A 19,342-nucleotide genomic window follows, 5' to 3' on the forward strand; every position below is an offset into this window, starting at 1 on the left:
TAGACTTGTTCTAGGACAATTTTAGGGGTCTTTTGGAGAGCCCACATAATATCAGAAACCACCTAGAAATTGTTGTGTTCCTTCAGATTTCTTTGGATTCAAGTGAACCTCAATTCCCCTCTCCATTGCCTTAGAAATGTTGCAAGTAACATAAACCAACTCAAACTAGCTTAAGCAAAAATTTTAGGGCCAGACCAGTGGCACAGTGGTTAAATTCACATGTTGTGCTTCTGCAGCCCGGGGTCCACCGGTTCGGATCCCAGGTGCAGACATGGCACCACTCATCAAGCCATGCTGTGGTAGGTTTCCCACATACAAAGTAGAGGAAGATGGGCACAGATGTTAGCTCAGTGCCAGTCTTCCTCAGCAAAAAGAGGAGGATTGGCAGCAGATGTTAGCTCAGGGCTAATCTTACAAAAAAAAAAAAAAGCTTTTAAAGACCTGAGGGTAGATATTTATTATAAGGACTCTGTGGGATCTCACAGCACAGAATCCAAAGGCAAGAAAGTAACCAGCTTTCAGGAAGAGACTGGAAGCGGGAACTAGAGTGTTAGTGGGAACTGGACTGTTCTCAGAAAGTCTCCCTCACTCGTCTCTGTTTCCTTCTCTTCATCTTGTTTTACTCAGATTGCTGCCGACAGGCCTCCTTCCTTAGACCAATGGGCAAGTAGAATAAGATGACCTCGTCAGAGTCTCCACATTTTAAGTTACAGGCCCATTTTTTCATGTTTTTAAAAAAAGGTTTTGTCTTATATTTAAGATTCAGGAATGAATTTTGAATTTTTCATCATGATACTATTAAAATAAAGATAAACATTTATATGATTGCATACAGTGCAATATTAAGAACAGCTTAGTATTGTTACTTGTGAATATTATATATCAACGAGTACAATTTAAAAAACAAAAACTATTTTTACTGTTATTTTATGACATATAATAATCTAAAAGATGTTCCAAGCATTTGAAACAACTAAATGACAAACGATCCTTATTTTCTATAAAATGAGAAGTAAAATATTAAATCTATTGGCAAAAGAAGAATTTTTATCTTCTCCAAGTGAGCAATGACTTTCATGTTAAAATCTGGGAAAATGTATTCACTTGGAAACATTTTTCTTTAACCTTTGTTTGGATGGCAAGCAATAAAGTTCTTAACAGAGACTCAGCATTCTTAAAGGAGGAACTCTTACATCTGATCTTATTTTACCCTGAGCTAAGAGGAACTTAGATGTGCCTTGTCAACCATGTACTCACATATGCTTGTGTTATGATACACCGTCGGGAAGTATTTCCAGGTAACAGAGATTGCCTCTGGGGGACGGGAAAGGAGGAACTTGCTTTTCCCTACACACCTTTGTATATGGCTTTGTTTTGCTGTATATCACTTTAAAGAGTCTTTAAATAGTCCAATCTGTAATAAAGAGACATGTAATAGTGATTCTGAACTGGACCCTTTTGCTTTATACGACATTACTGGAACAGTGGTAGAACCTGAAGGGCCTGAGGATTAACTGGTAGCAATGTATCAGTGTTAATTTCCTGATTTTGATGGCTGAATTTTGGTTATATAGGAGCTCTTTGTACGAAGGAAATAAACACTAAATGGTTTAATGGTGATGAGGCCTCATGTCAGCAGCTTCCTCTCATGTGATGTGGGGACAAATAAATATCTTTGTATTGTCTTGCAACTTTTCTATAAGTTCGAGATTGTTTTTAATTTAATTTTTAAATTATTTTATAAATTTCCAGGGAGATGATGTGATTGGCCAAGGTTAAGGTCCAGTTTTTGTTCCCTGCTCACCCATCAGCTGTAGTCAGCAGGAGCCCAGAGACGGGTCTTTCAACAGGTTCTAAAACAGAGACCGGGGGAAAGCTCCAGGAGACGTGCGCTCACCAACAGTAGATTGTATCATATTTCACTGGTTTTATACTGTTGGTTTTGTTGGTAACCCGTCAGTATTCATGCACTTGTTAGTTCTCTATCTCTTTTCCTTTTGGGGGAAGGACGGAGGAGTGGGGATTAGATATATGAAACACAATAAGAACTCAAGACTAGCTTCAAGGAAGCTAATCTCATCCTTTGGTGAAGGTTGGCCTCATTTCTGGGTCAGTTAATGTTCATGGGTTGCAAGTAAATGAAGAGATGCATTGACAGGACGATGCACAGCGCGTGGATTCAAAGGAAGAGCTAAACAACTTGCTGAATGACAGGCCCCAGGTGTCTCTAGGAATCTCAGTGAACAGTAGCATGGGGACCTTCTCCCAAGGATGCCACTTCTAGTTGTCTCAGAAATAACTCTCTTACATCTCAGCAACTGTATTCCAGTGGCAATATCCTTGGAAACAAAATGTGATTGGTCCAGCTTGTGTCGGACGATTTCGTCTACTCCACTCCCTTGGATCTTACCCCTCACTGGTTGGGGTGGAGGGCAGGGTGGGAGGATCTGGGGTCTATTCTCAAAAGAAGAAGAAGGCAGAGCAGCTGAACAGACCAATCCAATAGCCACTGCTTTCTTTTCTTTTCCTTTTCTCCTCTTTCCCTCTTTCCTGCCTTCCTTCCTTCGTCTTTCTTTCTTTTTCTTTCTTTCTTTCTTTTTCTTTCTTTCTCTCTTTCTCTCTTTCTTTCTTTCTTTCTTTTTCTTTCCTTCCTTCCTTCCTTCCTTCCTTCTTTCTTTCTTTCTTTCTTCTTTTTTCTGAGAAGCAAAAAAGCATGAACTGTTAGCAAGACCAAATGAAAAAGAAGACAGAGATGTTCCTCCTTATTGCTCTTGATTACACCTCACCAAAGCTATGTTGTGTCTATGGTCACTAATGCAACTCAGGGAAGTAGTGTGACCGGAGGTGCTTAGGAAAGCAGAGGCGACCTGAAAAACTTCCCAAACTCCAGAGCTATTGGGTGGCAATGAGAGCGCTCGCATGATGCGCACAGGGTATGAGAGCCTACAAGAGCTCCATGCTCTTGTCCTAAGCCTGGGCCCGCCATTGGGAGTCATTACTGAAAGTATAAGTCAGACATGCAGGGATATAAGATTACAGGTTAAAACCAAAAGAGGTTTTTATTTTTAAAATAATTGCAAGAGACGAGACAAACAGAGATGAACAGTCCCACATGATTTCTATTACTCTTGCCTTCTAAAATTAAACATATTGTTTCTAATTAATTGTGACAGTTGGCTTTGTCTTCCTTTTATATATTTGAGGATTCCAAAAACAACCTCACTAGGCAATACTGACACATATTTGAAATAGCCAAGGTGGCCAAAGAAAAAATGACTGGCTGTGGTGGTGTCCCCGTGGAGTGCATCTTGGAAGTCTGTACCAGGACTTAAGCCACAGCACAGATTCTAACCCTTTTCTCCTGTATCTTTGGCAAAGAGGGAGAAATGAATAGGGTAGAAAGGAGGAAGATGAAAAATGAAACATCTTATTAGCTGTTGATCCTACAGATGGTAATTGGAGATGGAGAGAAGGAGATGGCCAATGAACTTTAGGGTTAGCGTAGAGTAAGAGGCAGATTTCCCAGTCACCTTTTGTATCAAGGTCCCAGCAGGAAACAGAGTTCATCCCAGATGGTTCAAATGAGGAGGCTGTAGTGCACCCACTCACCAGGGAACAATCAAAGCGTGGGAAGGCACTCAGAGCAAAGCAACAATGGGAAGCTGTTACCTCCCTATTGCAAAGGGTTATGGGGAGGAAATGGAGTTACGAGAGCTGGGGAGAGATGGAACCACACAGCAAGGACTTCTGGTGGAACTGCTGGTGTGAGATAAGCCTCCTTCTAACGTTTGTGGCACCTAGGCAGTCACATATAGTAAATGTTTAACAACCAGCTATTCAGAAAAATAAATAAACAGCCTTGATTTGTAGTGTTTGCTGATTTCTCTGTTATAAATACTCCCACCATGAAAATTTCAAGCTGCCAATCTGATGTCACTGAACATGGAGTGGGAAAGAGATGCGTACAGTTATCGAGGTCCAGTATGAGCTGGCTCCAGCACACAACTAGAGTGGGCAAGAGAGCAAATAGAGGCCCACAGATGTCTAGATACATAAAAGCTATAAAGCAAGATTACACACTGCGCGTGTTCTATCCTCTTACTTTGATAATCGTAGTAAATATTATGGTGCATCACCTAGTTCCCATGTATTAGTCAGGATTCTTAGGAGAAACAGAACTAATAGGATGCGTATATATATATATATATATATACACAGGGAGATTTATTTTAAGGAATTGGTTCCTGTGATTATGGAGGCTGGAAGTTCGAAATCTATAGGAATGGCTGTCAAGCTGGAGACCCAGGGAAGAACCAATGTTGAAATTCAAGTCTGAAGACTCTCCGCTGGCAAAATTCCCTCTTGCTCAGGGAGTCAGTCTTTTGTTCTATTCAGGCCTTCAGCTAATTGGATGAGGCCCACCCACACTGTGGAGGACAGTCTGCTTTACTCAAAGTCCAGTGATTTAAATGTTAACCTCATCCCAAAACACCCTCACAGAAATATCCGAAACAATGGTTGACCAACTATCTGGGTACCATGGCCTAGCCGAGTTGACACATAAAATTATCCCATCCCTCAAGATGGAGGCACTTGTTCCTCAGTTGCTGGAAGTTCGAGGTGCTGACAGCTTGCAGCTAAGTCCTTCTCCAGGCATTGCCCTCTGCTGTCCAAGATCACACCCCAACCCTCCCCACCCGAGTATGTCAAGGTATAAAGGCCAGGACACTTTGCCTCAAGTTGGGGCAATACTAAAGGGCCATCCCTGATGGTGAGCTCCACATGGGATCGGCTGAGGTGTTCGTTGTGGCTGCATCCCAGTTCAACTTCTCTTTCTGCCAATTCTGCTTCCCCTATAGTTGTCCCCTGGGAGCGCTCCCCGATAAACTTTCTGCGTGCAAATCTCCATTTCAGAGTCTGCTTCCCCTGTCTCAGGGGTCAGCAAACTGCAGCCTGTAGGCCAGATCCAGCCCACTGCCTATTTTTGTAAGTGAAGTTTTATTGGAACATGGCTACGCCCACTCATTTATGTATTGTCTATGGCTGCTTTCACACTCCAAGCTCTAAGAGCCAAGTAGTTGCAAAAGAAACTATCTGGCCCACAATGCCTAAAATATTTATTATCTGGCTCTTAAGAAAAACAGTTTGCAAACCCCTGCCCCAAAACAACAAATACACCTTTATAACAATAAAATTGAAAAATATGTGTAAACCTGTGATTTTTATATAATTGAAAACCAGCAAAATATTAGAGACAACTAAATTTAATTATTACATATGATTGGTCTTATGTATGACCAACAGGGTTTGGATAAATAATAAAAAAAATACAAAATAAATTTATAAATTTATTCCATATGTATATGTATTCCATAAAATTATTTTTTGTCTTAATTTCACCAAAATTACTATATTTTATGTCTAGATTTCACATAATTCATGTTTTGTTGATAGTAAAGTTTAAAAGATTAAAAATAAAATATAATTGTACTTAAAGTACTCAGTAGTCCAATGCATTTTCATGAAACTTGCAACGTAAATGTAAAAAATAATAATTTTAAAATATTTTGCTTCAAAAACTGTTTTTGTTCTGTTAAAGTAACCAGATTAGGCCCAAGATGGAGTCGCTCATGCTCAGCCCCATGTCAGCAAACAAAATCTTAACTCAGTTTCTGCGCTTGGCTCTCCCAGAAAAGGAGGGCCTAGCTCAACCAAACTGCTTTCCTGCTCAGCACGAATGACCTGATCTGGCTCGAAGACTTCCCTTCGCTCCATATAAGGAAAGTAATCCTGCTTTAACCAATCAGCAGATGCCCAGTGTAACCTCCTTGTTCCTGCTCACTTTGCTCTATAAAGATCTCTTTCCTTGTACAGCTCTTTGGCGCCCTTTCTATCTGCTAGATCGGATGCTGCCCGATTCACGAATGGCTGAGTAGAGCCTATGACGTCTTTCAAATGTACTCAGTTGAATTTTATTCTTCAACAGTTTTAAAATATTCAAAATATATTAAAATTTAAAAATAAATTATTAATTAATTTCAAATTGACATAAAAACTACATAAAGGTCTCATTTGTATTTACTTTTTTAAATTTAATAAAACCTTTAAAAATGTTTTTATAACATAAATCTGTTTGCAGTTTTAGCATTTGATGGCCATCCAATTGTTAAATGTAAAGAATCAGAATCAGAATTAGCGACATCTAGATTGCATCTACACAACATGGGATATTCCTCAGCCACCACGTGAAACTGTTGTAAATACCATACTAAATAGTGAATACTTCTGGAGTGTGAATTGGAACATCCAAAGAGAAGCAAGAAAACCAATCCCGAGCACTACTAGAAAACAATACTCCTTTATTCAAAAACCTGCTGCCTTCCTGCAGAGGGAAGGATTTAACAAGTTAACTAATGCTTCTTTTCTCTTGTCTAAGGGCGCTACCATCAAATTCTCCCATACTCCAAGCATTGTCCTCACTGATGGGAGAGCTCTCCCTCAAAGTGACACAGGTGACCATGTGTCCTTTAATAAGTTTTTGTTCTTGTGTGTGTGTACGATACGTGGTGCTGTCTATACTCAGGGCTTGCCCCTATAGCCTGGGTCTAAGGGCAAGACTTCCAGTGGCTGCCATTGGCAAAACACACTAAGAAGCAGTTTTAAGGAGCTCTGGTCAGCAAGGGTCAGACTCCCAGTACAGAGCAGGGAAGGGAAGGGTAGGGAATGGATGTGAGTCGGGGGGTGGATGGAGGCTGTGGAAAAACACAGAATAGTCTTACATCTATTTACTCTGTAGAGCTAGTCTGTGAGCCAGTGGAAATTGTCATATATGTCATCTCTGGAATACCTGGTGAAGGTCCCTGACCTCATCCTATTTTATGCTTCTATGGAAACTCAGCCGTCATCAGAAAGAGTTGAGCATTTAGGTTATGTGCCACTTCAATCCACTCCCAGTCAAAGACTTAGAATTTTATTCACAGCAGAGTTAACACAAAGGGCAACCAAAGCCCTCATCCGGAGGTTGAGGATTGAATGGTTTTTATTATTCTTTCTTTTACCATATAATAAAATCATAAATTTCAACCTTTGGGATATGAAAAGAAAAACATTTGCACGGACACAAGAGCATGCTGATTTAAGAAACAGTGGTGGCCTGGTTAAATCTTGCAGATTTGCCAACCTTGTCTGAGAATTCCTCAAGTCTTTCTGGAAGCGTGACTCACCCAACTGGAAGTATTTTCTCTACCTTGTATATGTAGAGGACAAGGAAAAAAATATTGCTTCATTAACCCATCATCAAACAAACATTCTTTTCTACTCAAATGGTATTCATTCTCTGAAGGAGAGAAGAAAATTAGTATTTATTATCTACCAAGTGATTCATGGGAATTTAGTTTTACTGAGTGTCTACCAAGTAAATTAATGTTTTTTGAGTGTACAAAGTATCTCCTGGGAGAAAGAAATAAAGTCAAGCAGCCAGGCTGGAGGCTCATATAGACTCAGGCCAAGGCCATTGTTTGGGGTTGATTGGCAACATGCTGGCTAATAAGCAATCAAAGAGAGTCAGGCATCAAAGACAAATGAGATGAAACCAGCACGCAGAAAGATGCAGAGGCGAGCCACCATGCAACTCCAGAGACAGAGAGAATGTGGTTGCCAAGTCGTATTTCTACAATTGAGATCCTCAGGCTTCCCTGGTATCCTTATATAAATCCATCTTTACTTGCGTTAGCTTGGGGAGATTTCTGTTCCTTCTTACTCATTGTTTTCTGAGACAGCCAAATGGTGTCAGTTCTTAACAAATTTGTTGTAATTTTACCTGTGACATGGGATGTGGGTTTATTGAAATAACTTCATTTTTACCAAAAAAATTCAGTCTAGAAACAGATAAAGCTTTCCATTTTACTCAACTCTTATTCACTCTCCTTGGGTTCTAATCTAATCTAATTTCCTACAGTTTTCAGATGCTAAAATAATAGTGAATAAAGCTGAAGAGTTAAATACCTACCTATTTCCACTCTGGAGCTATTAGAAATAGTACAGCTGTAAACATTCTTGATGTGTCTGTGGTGGACGCACACAACCGTTTCTGCTCAGTAGATATCAAGAGAGGATATGCCGGGTTCCTGGAGATACAGAGTTGTAGTTACATCCTCAGAGCAATGGGAAATAGTGAAAGCAGTCCTTTTGATGGACAGAAGACAGGTTGTTAGCATCACAAGGCTTGTCGGACTCTTGAGAGAGCATGTGGCTACCTAAGGACAGGATTTAGGGTGATGTAGGAAAGACATAACTTTTTAATTTTTAAATTGTAAAAGAACTTCACGAGGAAAAGGGGTTCAGCAACCCCAGAACTGAGCTCTACCTAGAACAACCTAGGCCCCATTCTACTTCACTGTTCATCACAACAGCTAAATTCACCATAAGCAGGTCCCATTATATTCACGTTTTCTGCTTGGAAAAGTTAGTACTGGGTGGTTGGCTTCTGCTGTCTCTTTCATTGTTTGATTTAGCATCAGGCTTTGTTCTGGGGAGCAGAGACTATTTTTCATAATTTATACCTTGCCTGAGCTTTTTGGGTAAAAGAGCCTAAGCTGGGAGTTGGGAATATAGCATCAGAAATAGCCTCTCCATTAGGACTGTTGTGCTTACTGTTGGGCTGTATTTTGTGCTTAGTTCTATTTTAACATCCAAGGGTGCATTAGGCAGGATAAACTGTTCAAAGACCATCTCTGGAGGCACTGACATTTTTTTCCATCTGAATATTTTTCCTTCTGTATGGCATTCATTCTGCCCTAAAAGACATCCAGCAGTTGCCCAAGAGAGCACAGGCCGCTGATTTTTAATAACTCTGAAAGACAAGTAGAGTAAGCCTTTTTCTTCCCATTTCACCAGGGGGGAAACCTGATACTCAGAGAAATTACATAACTTTCCTCAAATCACACAAATAGCTCATAGCAGAAGTGGTATTAGAAGTTAGGACACCTCTCTCTGTCCACTAAACCATTGTGAAATGCCCCAAAACAGCATTCAAGAATGCTGGGTCCTGATTATCTCACCAAGCTGTGTCCCCCGAGAAAGACCATTTTGCCTAAATCAACCATATTCATTTCACAGTGTTTATTAAGTACTGACCATGTGCAAAGTACCGAGAACCATTTTAATAATTGTTCAATATGGGCCAAACCATCAAACTGGTCATGTTCATAGACACAGTGATATGCTATCCCTCCTACTGACCAGCTTCACTAGCTTCATGTAAGTCATGGTTATCTGACTGGATACGATGGAGTCCTATTTAATAAATCAGCAAAATTTTTCTCGGAAGTGTTGTAGAAAAACATTCCTTAGAAACCTTTTAGGAAAGTTACCTTTGAAAGTCCCCCAGAAATACGCCACATTGGAGAGTGACATCCCGATAAGCGCTGCTGGGTCAGTTCTTCCTCCATCCATTTGGATTCCTTTTGTTGAGTACCAGTTAAAGCAGTGGCTGGGTAGGGCCATTTTTATGAAATGTATACTAGAATCATATTACGTTTGGTGAGGTGCTCACACCATGGGGGGAAAGACAGAACCGAGAGGGGCTGAGGGAAGAGCTGCTCACACCTGCCATTCTGATGGAAAGTGCAATGGTGCGCAGAGCCACCCAAGCAATTTAAGCTGCTATTGTCCTCTTGTATAAGCTAAGTGTCCATGTGATACAACCCCACTGTGTTCAACCTCTCCCCTGAAACTTAGGCCACCATCAGTTTTTCTCTCTTCACTGTTCTAGTCAGATGTCCTAGTTAACGTTCTTTGGCTGTATCAGAAGCCAATGTAGATTAAAAAGAGGACTTATATCAGGCCAGCCCCAGTGGCCTAGTGGTTAAGTTTGGTGTACTCTGCTTCAGCAGCCTGGCTTTGGTTCCTGGGCGTGGACCTACACCACTTGTCTGTCAGTGGCCATGACACCGCAGGAGGCTTATATACAAAAAGAGGAAGATGGGCAACAGATGTTAGCTTGGGGTGAATCTTCCTCAGCAAAAAAAGAGGAAGATTGGCAATAGATGTTAGCTCAGGGAGAATCTTCTTCAGCAAAAAAAGAAAGAAAGAAAGAAAGAAAAAAGAAAAAAAAGGAGGACTTATATAAATATGGAGGTGTCTGGCCAAACCAGAAAATCAATGTGATGAACATTCATTGGTTTCTTTCCGATCTTGCACTTCCCTCCTGCCCCCTTGCCAATAGTCTCAGGTTTCCACTTGAGGATCCGTATGGGTCTGAGGGTGCTCATCCCAGCTCCAACTCTAGAGGTGGGGCATGTGACCTAGACTCATCCAATCAACATAATCCATCCCACTCCTCAACCCCTCCTGCCACCGATCCCTGCCCCGCCCCCCGGCCCAGCTACAGTGATTGATGCAGAGATGAGCACGTGACCTACCTCGGACCAGTCAGCATGACTCATGGGACTTTAGTGGGAATTCTGGATCTCTTTTGGATGAAAGAAAGAAAGCATATAGCTCTGAGGGCTTGTGGCAGCTATCGTGGCCTCATTACAGAGAAGAGATGCAAAATTCAAGTCCTTGGTGATGTCATTGATCTACTTGATCAAAGTGTCACCTGAGATGAGATTCCTGTCTTTTCAGTCACATAACCCAAGAAAACTGTCTCTCTCTCTCACCCTCTCTCCCTTTCCCTCTCACCTGTCCACTCGCTTCCTGCTCCTCCCCCTCCTTTTTGTCCTCTCTTGTCTCCTTTTACTCTTCAGACCGTGTTCACTGACCATATAGCCAAACATGGTTCCTCAAAATGACTGATAGTTCCTAGGTTCACCTCAGTTCAAGTGAACAGGCCAGATTAGATCAAAATGTCTTGCATCAATGTCACATTTCTGGAAATCAGGGATTTGATTGGCTCAGTCCACAGGAGTCCCGAGGGAAGAGTGAGAGAGTGGAGAGATTCGAGCGGCAGAAGGAGGGCCAAAGTCCGTTGCTGATCCCTCACATCAGTCACTTGGGGGGAAGCTGGGCAGAACTCAGATCAAACCAGGTGAGTCAAGGACTCCAAGATCAAAGGGAACTAAAGGTGATAAAATATGTTTTTAAGTGAAAGATAAATTGTCAGCAGATAAATTCTCCAATTACTTGGTTTTTCTTCAACAGAAATCAGATGAAACAATGTCCTTTTGAAGAAGTGTTTGTGGTGCAAGATTTCATCAAGTAAACTGGAGGCAATTCCTAGAAGCCTTTTGAAAAGAACATACTAAAATTCCTATGACCACAAGAGATGAAAGATGGGTGGCAGGAAGCACATGGGGAAAGCAGAAATAAAGGGCAACATTTGTGTTTGGGGACTTCTGTTCAGACGAGTTGCTAAAAATGATTACCCATTGATTTAGGAAAGAACTGGTTTTTAAAGTTATAATTCTTTCACAAAAAGTGCTATGAAGTTCTTTAAATCTGGCACACACAAAAAGCTTCAGGTTCAAGACTGTGTTAGGATTATCCGGTTGTGGCGGCAGACACAGTTCAGGAATGTGCTATGCTTAGTTGAGCTCATTCTTCTAGTTCAGAAATATTTCGGGTTCTTATTCATTTCAAATTTCTAGGGGACAGGAGGGCTTTGAGCTTCAGAAAATTTTACTTGGCTTTGTTTCAAAAAGGTATTCTTAATGAGCAGATTTTCCCCCATAGATCCAAAACTCTGCATTTTGAAAGGTATTTTGAAGTTTTGTAGCAGTCAGCATTCTTTCAAGTCTACAGAAAAGCAACCCAATCCAGCTCAAGCACAAAAGAGAATCTGCTTGCATATCTGAGAAGTCTAAACCCGGGAGGGCATCAGGCATGAGTTTATACTTTGTCACAACAGACATTAACAAACATCAAGATTTCAGGCGTTCTAATACACGTACACCCAGGTTCATAACAGCACCATTCACAATTACCAAAAGGTGGAAACAGACCAAAGATCTATCAACAGAAAAATATATAAATAGTCACATATCTATACAATGGAATATTATTTAGCCATGAAAAGAAATGAAGTTCTGATACATGTCACATGGATGAACTTTGAACACATTATGCTAAATGAAGTCAGCCAGACACAAAAGGACAAATATTGAATGGCTCCATTTATATGAAATGCCAGAATAGGCAAATTCATAGAGACAGACAAAGATTGCCAGAGACCAGGAGATGAGAAGTAACTACTTCATGGGTATAGGCTTTCCTTTGTAATGATTAAGCGTTTTGAACTAGATAGAGGTGGTGGTTCACAACATTGTCAGAGAACTAAATGCCACTGAATTATTCACTTTAAAGTGGTTAGTTTTATGTTATGTGAATCTCACTTTGATAAAAGTTAAAAGAAAAGGACAGGGCTGGCCTGGTGGTGTAGTGGTTAAGGTCACATGCTCCTCTTTGGCGGCCTGGGATCTGTGGGTCCAGATGCCAGGTGTGGACCTATGCACCACTCATTAAGCCATGTTGTGGCAGTGTCCCACATCCAAGATAGAGGAGGATTGGCACAGATGTTAGCCAGGGACAATCTTCCTCAAGCAAAAAGAGGAAGATTGGCAACACATGTTAGCTTAAGGCCAATCTTCCTCACATAAAAAAAAAGAAAACTAGGGGCTGGCCCGGTGGCACAGCAATTATGTTCACACGTTCTGCTTCTCAGCAGCCTGGGCGGGATTCACCGGTTCAGCTCCTGGGTGTGGACATGGCACCACTCATCAAGCCATGCTGTGGTAGGCATCCCACATATAAAGCAGAGGAAGATGAGCATGGATGTTAGCTTAGGGCCAGTCTTCCTCAGCAAAAAGAGGAGGATTGGCAGTAGTTAGCTCAGGGCTAATCCTCCTCAAAACAAAAATGAAAAGAAAATCTATTAAAAATATCTTAGGTGTTTTGCCATTAAAAAGTGGGTTCATAATAACTAAAAAATACTGCCAACTGTGATCATAATTATAGTAGCGCTCTGATGGTTGATTTGTCTCTTTTTTAAGATTTTACCTTTGAAATGACTTCAGACAGAGTAAGTTTGCAAGAAGAGTAAAAAGAACTTCCACATCCACTCCACCCATATTCCCAAATTGTTAAAATTTTATTTAATTTGCAAACTCACAGAAAGAAAGAGTAGAATGATGGTTGCCAGGGGATGGGAGGGCAAGGGACATGGGGAGATGTTCGTCAAAGGGTACAAACTTCCAGTTATAAGATGAATAAGTTCTAAGGATCTAATGTACAGTGTGGAAATTATAGTTATAGTACTGTGTTATATACTTCAAAGTTGCTAAAAGAGGAGATCTTAAATGTTCTCATCACAGAAAATAAATTGTAGGGGCCAGCCTGGTAGTATAGTTGTTTAGTCTGCATGCTCTGCTTCTGTAGCCCAGGGTTCCCAGGTTCGGATCCTGGGCGCAGACCTACACACCACTCATCAAGCTGTGCTGTGGCGGTGTCCCACATACCAAAAATAGAGGAAGATTGGCACATACATTAGCTCAGCAACAATCTTCCTCAAGCAAAAAGAGGAAGATTGGCACATACATTAGCTCAGCAACAATCTTCCTCAAGCAAAAAGAGGAAGATTGGCAACAGGTTATAGCACAGGACCAATCTTCCTCACCAAAAAAAGAAAGAAATTGTAATATGTGATGTCATGGAGGTGTTAACTAACACTATGTTGATAATCGTTTTGCAGTATATATGTATATCAAATCAACATGTTGTACGCCTTAATTTACACAATGTTGTATGTCAGTTATATCTGAACAAAGCTGGAAAAGAAAATAAAAATACATTTTGCTGCATTGGCTTAATTATTTTCTGTCTATCATCTATCATCTAGCTACCTACCTAGTATGTGTGTATGTTTATATAGATATTTGCATCATTATCTTATTTTTAAGGAGGGCTGCAACTCTGATATTCTCTTAATATTGGTGGAAATTGAGGTGGAGGAGCAAATAGGTTGGAGGACATCCATAAATTATAACCCAGAGGTCACTGCCTCATGTTAAGGGAACCCTGGATGATGTGGTTTGGAGTGGACTGGAGGAGGGGTGAGAAGGTTGTGTTGAGAGAGGAAGTTCCTGACCACGTGAAATAACTTTGCAAGTGATGGGTTGCTGCCAAGATGAGTGCTGGGGACCACCGGCACAGGAAACAGAAGATGTGATGGCCCCAGTCCAGTTCCCTAAGTACGGGGACCTGCTAATCAAGCTACCAGCCCCATCTGCCCAGACTTCTGGTTCTTCCTTGGATTGTGTTTTCTGTCCTTTGCTTTTGAAGATGACACCACCAGTAATGCTCCTCAGCTGGGAGAGCAGGTGTTGCCAATAAGACCAGCGGGGCCCAGCAGTCTTCCCACACTGGAAACATACGGCATTTCCTCTTTGCTTTGGGGCTGTGGTTGCCACTCACAGTCTCACATTAGGTGCAGTTAGCTTTTAGACTTGTGGATGGGCTCATTAAAAGGCATCTCATTTCTCATCCTCCCATGTGCAAGAGCCACTCTAAGCCATACTAAATACTTTTCTACCCAACACAGCTCTGTGGCACTCTCAGACATCACGTGGGAATATATTCCAGCTTCATTCCCCTTAATGCTGTTTATGTGATTGATTCTGTAAATGCACACATCCTTTCAGCTGTTTTTAAAGCAAGCTGATGTGTTTAGAAGTTCTTTATCCTTTTATATGCAGAATCTGTTAAAGAGGACATTTTTGGAGAGCTATCTTTCAATAAACGCAATTGTGATGGAATAAAATGAAGAGCTAAACAACATGGCTTCAACATGAGAGGGGTTCTCACAGCTTTTGTGCTTGCAAATGTGCACAGAGGACTTGAGTTTAAACCACTTCAGCCAATCAAAATTCAGCAACGTCCTGATCACAGGCAAATCACATGGAGAGATTTGAGTTTCCCAGGCATCAGAAAGGTGTAACTTTCTTCATTTTGTCTCCCCTAGAAGCAGACCCTGAGACTGGAATCTGAGTGCCAGTAGTCCATTTGGGATGACATCCCAGGAACACTGATGGAGGAGTAGGGAAGGGAGACAGGAAAGGGAAAGAAGCCAATGAAGGGCGAGTTGGTTGATAAGCAGGTTACCACTGAGGACAGCTAAAGCTTAACCCTGCTGGGATGCTGTTGGGAAAGCACAGAACAATCACTTTAGCGTGGTCCCCGCTGAGGCAGACGGAGTGAGGCATTTATATGCCAGTTATTATTTGAGGTCTTCTCAGGCGCCTGTCTGACTACAAGTGAAGTGGGGCAGAGCCTGGTCTAGCTAAGAGGGCTTCAGGCAAAGGGATTGAAATGTTGGTAGGTGGAATTTAGGTGGGCCTGCATTATGATAGAAATGCTCGAGAGAACGTGATAATTTCTGCTACCTGTGCAGTAGGCAGGGTTTGTAGTTTTACCATTTTGCTACTTTGGGAAATATAGAGACATTTAATGGCTTTCCCAAGGTCATACGGTATACCAAGTTTCTTCTAACCACAAGTTCCTTTATCAAAAAACCAACTCAGACTGGCTCAAGCAAAATAGAGAACATATTGACTCATGTAACTAAAATGCTCAGGAGTAGGTCTTCAGATTCAGCTTGATCCAGAAACTCAAACCATGACATTAACACCACAGTCTGGCCATTCTCTTCTGTGCATTATATACAGTCATTAAATATTTATTTCCAAAAACTAAACCAAAGAAGTAGTTGGCAGATTAACTCAACTGAGAAAAGAAATCGCCTATGGACAAATTATAAGTTAATTTAAAATAATTAAATATGTATTGGTAAGTAAATGAATAATAATAAAATGAGTGCATATATGTTTACAAGTTGGGGAACTGTGACAAGCTCAGAAATTTGAATGAATCTATTCAAAATGCAGCCAATTTTAAAAAACCCCACGAAACCATGTATATTATTTCCTATACAAGTTTCATCTGAGACCTCACAACTCTAGTGCCCTCTCTGGTATTTCAGGAATGGCTCAGCAGTTCAAGATCTCATTCACAGGATTTCAAGTGGTGCCTGTGTACACGGGTAATGGATAGACGGTCATATCGTCTATCTCAGACTGTGGTTACTCCACTTCAGCAGACCCAATGGCTATTTCAGTATGTCTCCCCTATACATTCTATGTTCATCCACCCCAGATAGTGGGAGGGGTCCTCACCCTGTCCCAAGGCAGCTAATGTCAGGGCCCAAAAAATAGAGCCTAGGCTAGTAGGATTCAACAGGTAACTGGAGAGTGTTTGCTGGTGGTGAATCCAACAGAGGACAGCTGGAGTAGCAGGTTCTGAAAAACCCTGAGCAGAAGAACAAGTTGTCAAGTTAGGTCTCTGGAAAGTGGGAGGAGGTGCCATCAGGATATCAGGAATTAAGGAACCCAGGAGCATAGCTGAAACAAGAATGAGATGAGGGAGCGTTCTGCAGGTTGGGTTCTCTGGGAAGCAGACTCTGAGATGGAATTTGGTGTGCAGGACATTTACTGGAGAGTGTCCTTGGGATCAAAGCCTGAGGAAAGAAAGAGAAGGAGCAGGAGTAGACAGAGGGAGGAAAGAAGTCAAGTGGCAATGTGGGGTTAATGGCAGACTCAGCCACTCCACGGGAAGCTCAGAAGCCAGAATGGATCTTCAGAGTTGTCCTGAGTCAAGCTGAGATGGTCGGCCTTTGTGCTCCAGCACTGATTAGTCATTGGATGGGAACTGCCCCTGGATGGGGGTGGCCTTGGATGAGTCAACTCCCTGCAGCCAAGGCAATCCTTGAGGCATGAGTGACTCAAAAGTACATCTTCCAAGCTTCAGATCTCTGCATGCAACTGCCAACTTGACATCTCTTTCCCATCTCAAAATGAATGAAGAGATCGAGATCCAGGAGTGGGAACACAGAGAGCAAGACAACGATGGTGGCTGCAGAAAAGTCACAGAAGACGAAGGCCAGGGTACCACAGCTTGTATCACCCCTTTCATAAATTTACCAAGGACTGACCATTTTCCTGGAAATGGCTCCATGAAGCGTGGACCCCAGACCTTCAAACATCCCTGTTGCCTCAGCTCTTCCACCCAACAGCCCCCCAATTCTTGTACTCCTCACATTTCACACAATTGTGTAGATGTTTTTTCCCTTTGCTTTGAAAGTTGATCTTCTTCCTTTTCTTTTATTACATAGTTCAGTGTTTATGAAAAGACCTTTAGGAATTAATACAAGACCAATGTGATTTAAAGATCTCAGAGCCAAAAGACTTTGGAAGAAAGAGTTTCAGGCCTTCAAAGCATAGATGGAAGCCAACAGCTTCAGCAATTAAGATTTCTTTGGGCAGGAAAACTCTGAAATACTGGAATGAGACTTGCCTTTTCTCTCTCTCCCTCTTCTGTTTGCAAATTGTTCCATAGGTCAAATATTTAAATGGAGGAGATCAAATTTGATTCTCCAAACTACGATTTATCTCCAAAAGTTGAGAGGATGGAAAAACAAAGAGAAAAACTTCAGAAGAACGAAGCTGTGCATTTGTGGTGTTGGAAAGAGCATGGGATTGCAAGCCAAGAGACTTGGGTTTCTGGGCTTGACTCTGCCACTGAAAGTAGCTGTGTGACCTTGAACAAAGCACTGACGTTTTCTTGGCCTCTTCTATAAAGGGAAGGGGTCTGGGCATGGTTATCTGTCAATTCCCCCCTCCACTCACTTCTTTTTCTTTTCTTTTTTAACTTGTAAAACAGTTTTGTTCTTGGTTCTCCTTCATCCCATTAAGTTTACTCAGCGGAGCTGGGTTGTTTTCTGTTCCTGGTTGAAAACTTGGGCAGATGGAATGACTTTTCTGATAAGTTGTAAGTAATACAGTTTCCCAGTCTAACTTTCCTTTTAATGCGGAGATTTTATTATTTACATTGTTGTAAGTAACAATATTACACATTGCAGAGTTATATTGAAGTCAGAAATGCGCTTCCATATATAGTAATTTATTTGAGCCTCACAAATGTTAATAGTCTTATAAGGTAGGCTGGACAGATAGCAATAGTTTTCCCATTTTCCTGCATGGAAAGAAGTTTAGAGACATTTAGTTATGTAGTGTATCAGGGTTCCTTCAGTCACAGGTTCTTCCTGAAAACCCAATTCAAACAGGCCCAATAAAAAATGAGAGCTTATTGGCTGATGCAATTGCAAAGCCCAGGAGTAGGTCCTCAGGTTCAGCTGGATCCCAGAGCTCAAACTATGGCATTAGCACTTTGTCTCTTCTCCATAATTTCATCACTGTCTTCTTTGTATATTTTTCATTAAATTAACAAATATTTATTGAACGCCTGCTATGTGTTAATCATTGTTGTAGGCACAGTGCATAAAACATTGCATTTAGAATAGTGACTCACACACAGCTATGTTCAATAAATATGAAATTTACATTCTTACACTCACAGAAATATTCACAGAACTTCCATTCTACTGGAAAAAGAAGGCATAAACAAACAAATAAATAATGTGTGTTATGTCAGATGGTGATAAGGACTATGAAGACAGCTAAATCAGGAGAAGGTAAGAGTGAGGAGACATGTGTCTACTGTTTATACAGTGTGGTCAGAAAGGCATCTGTGATAAGGTAATTTAAAAAAATATTTTAGTATGGAAATTTTCAAACACGTAAAAGGAGAGAAAACAGTATGGACCCATCACCCAGTTTCACCAGTTAACAACATTTTTCTAAGCATGTTCCACCTATCCCCCCTCCATCTCCACACATATCATACACACACACACACACACAATCACAATCATATGTAGAGAGCCAATCCAAAACATCATACCATTCCATCCATGGGTATGTAGTCATGACAGATGAGAACATTTTTAGCATAATCTGCAATACCATTATTGCACCTGGTAGAATTAACAATACAATCTTCAGTATCAGTGAATACCTAATGATAAGGGGATATTTGAAGGAGGTGAGGGAACAAATCACCAGTTATCCAGGGGAAGAGCTTTGCAGGCTCTGGTCCAAGGGCTCTGCAGGGGGACATGTTTAAGGAAAAGCGTAGAAGACAGAGTGGCTGGAGCAAAGGAAGCAGGGGGTGAGTAGGAGGAGAGAGGTCTGAGGTTAACTGGGAACCAGACCTCAGAGAGCATCAAGTGAGGTAAAGACTTTGCTGAGTCAGCAGGAGGTTTCGAGGAGATTACCAAGGAGATTTCAAATAATTTGGGGTGAGATGGTTAGACTTTTGGCTGAAAGGATCACTCTGGCTGTTTTGTGGAGAATGAACTCTAGGTATCAGCTTAGAAGGGATAGAACTTCAAGAAACGCTCGCAATAATCCAAGCAAGAGATAATGATAGATTGGAACAGGCTAGTGGAGGAAAT

The 19,342-nt window shown here is 41.2% G+C and overlaps 1 long non-coding RNA gene across 1 annotated transcript in view; it reads right to left on the minus strand.

Annotated features, from left to right (window-relative positions):
• Window positions 1-895: 895 nt before the first annotated feature.
• LOC102149908 (uncharacterized) overlaps window positions 896-19,342 on the minus strand; it is a 45,862-nt gene continuing 27,415 nt past the window's right edge. The window contains exons 3-4 of the long non-coding RNA XR_011430800.1: window positions 8,009-8,126; window positions 896-2,696 (exon numbers count right to left, since the gene is read on the minus strand). This is a non-coding gene — a long non-coding RNA (uncharacterized lncRNA). The remainder of the gene's footprint in view (window positions 2,697-8,008; window positions 8,127-19,342) is intronic.

This window comes from Equus caballus, chromosome 22, assembly GCF_041296265.1.
Source record: "Equus caballus isolate H_3958 breed thoroughbred chromosome 22, TB-T2T, whole genome shotgun sequence".
NCBI lineage: Eukaryota > Metazoa > Chordata > Mammalia > Perissodactyla > Equidae > Equus > Equus caballus.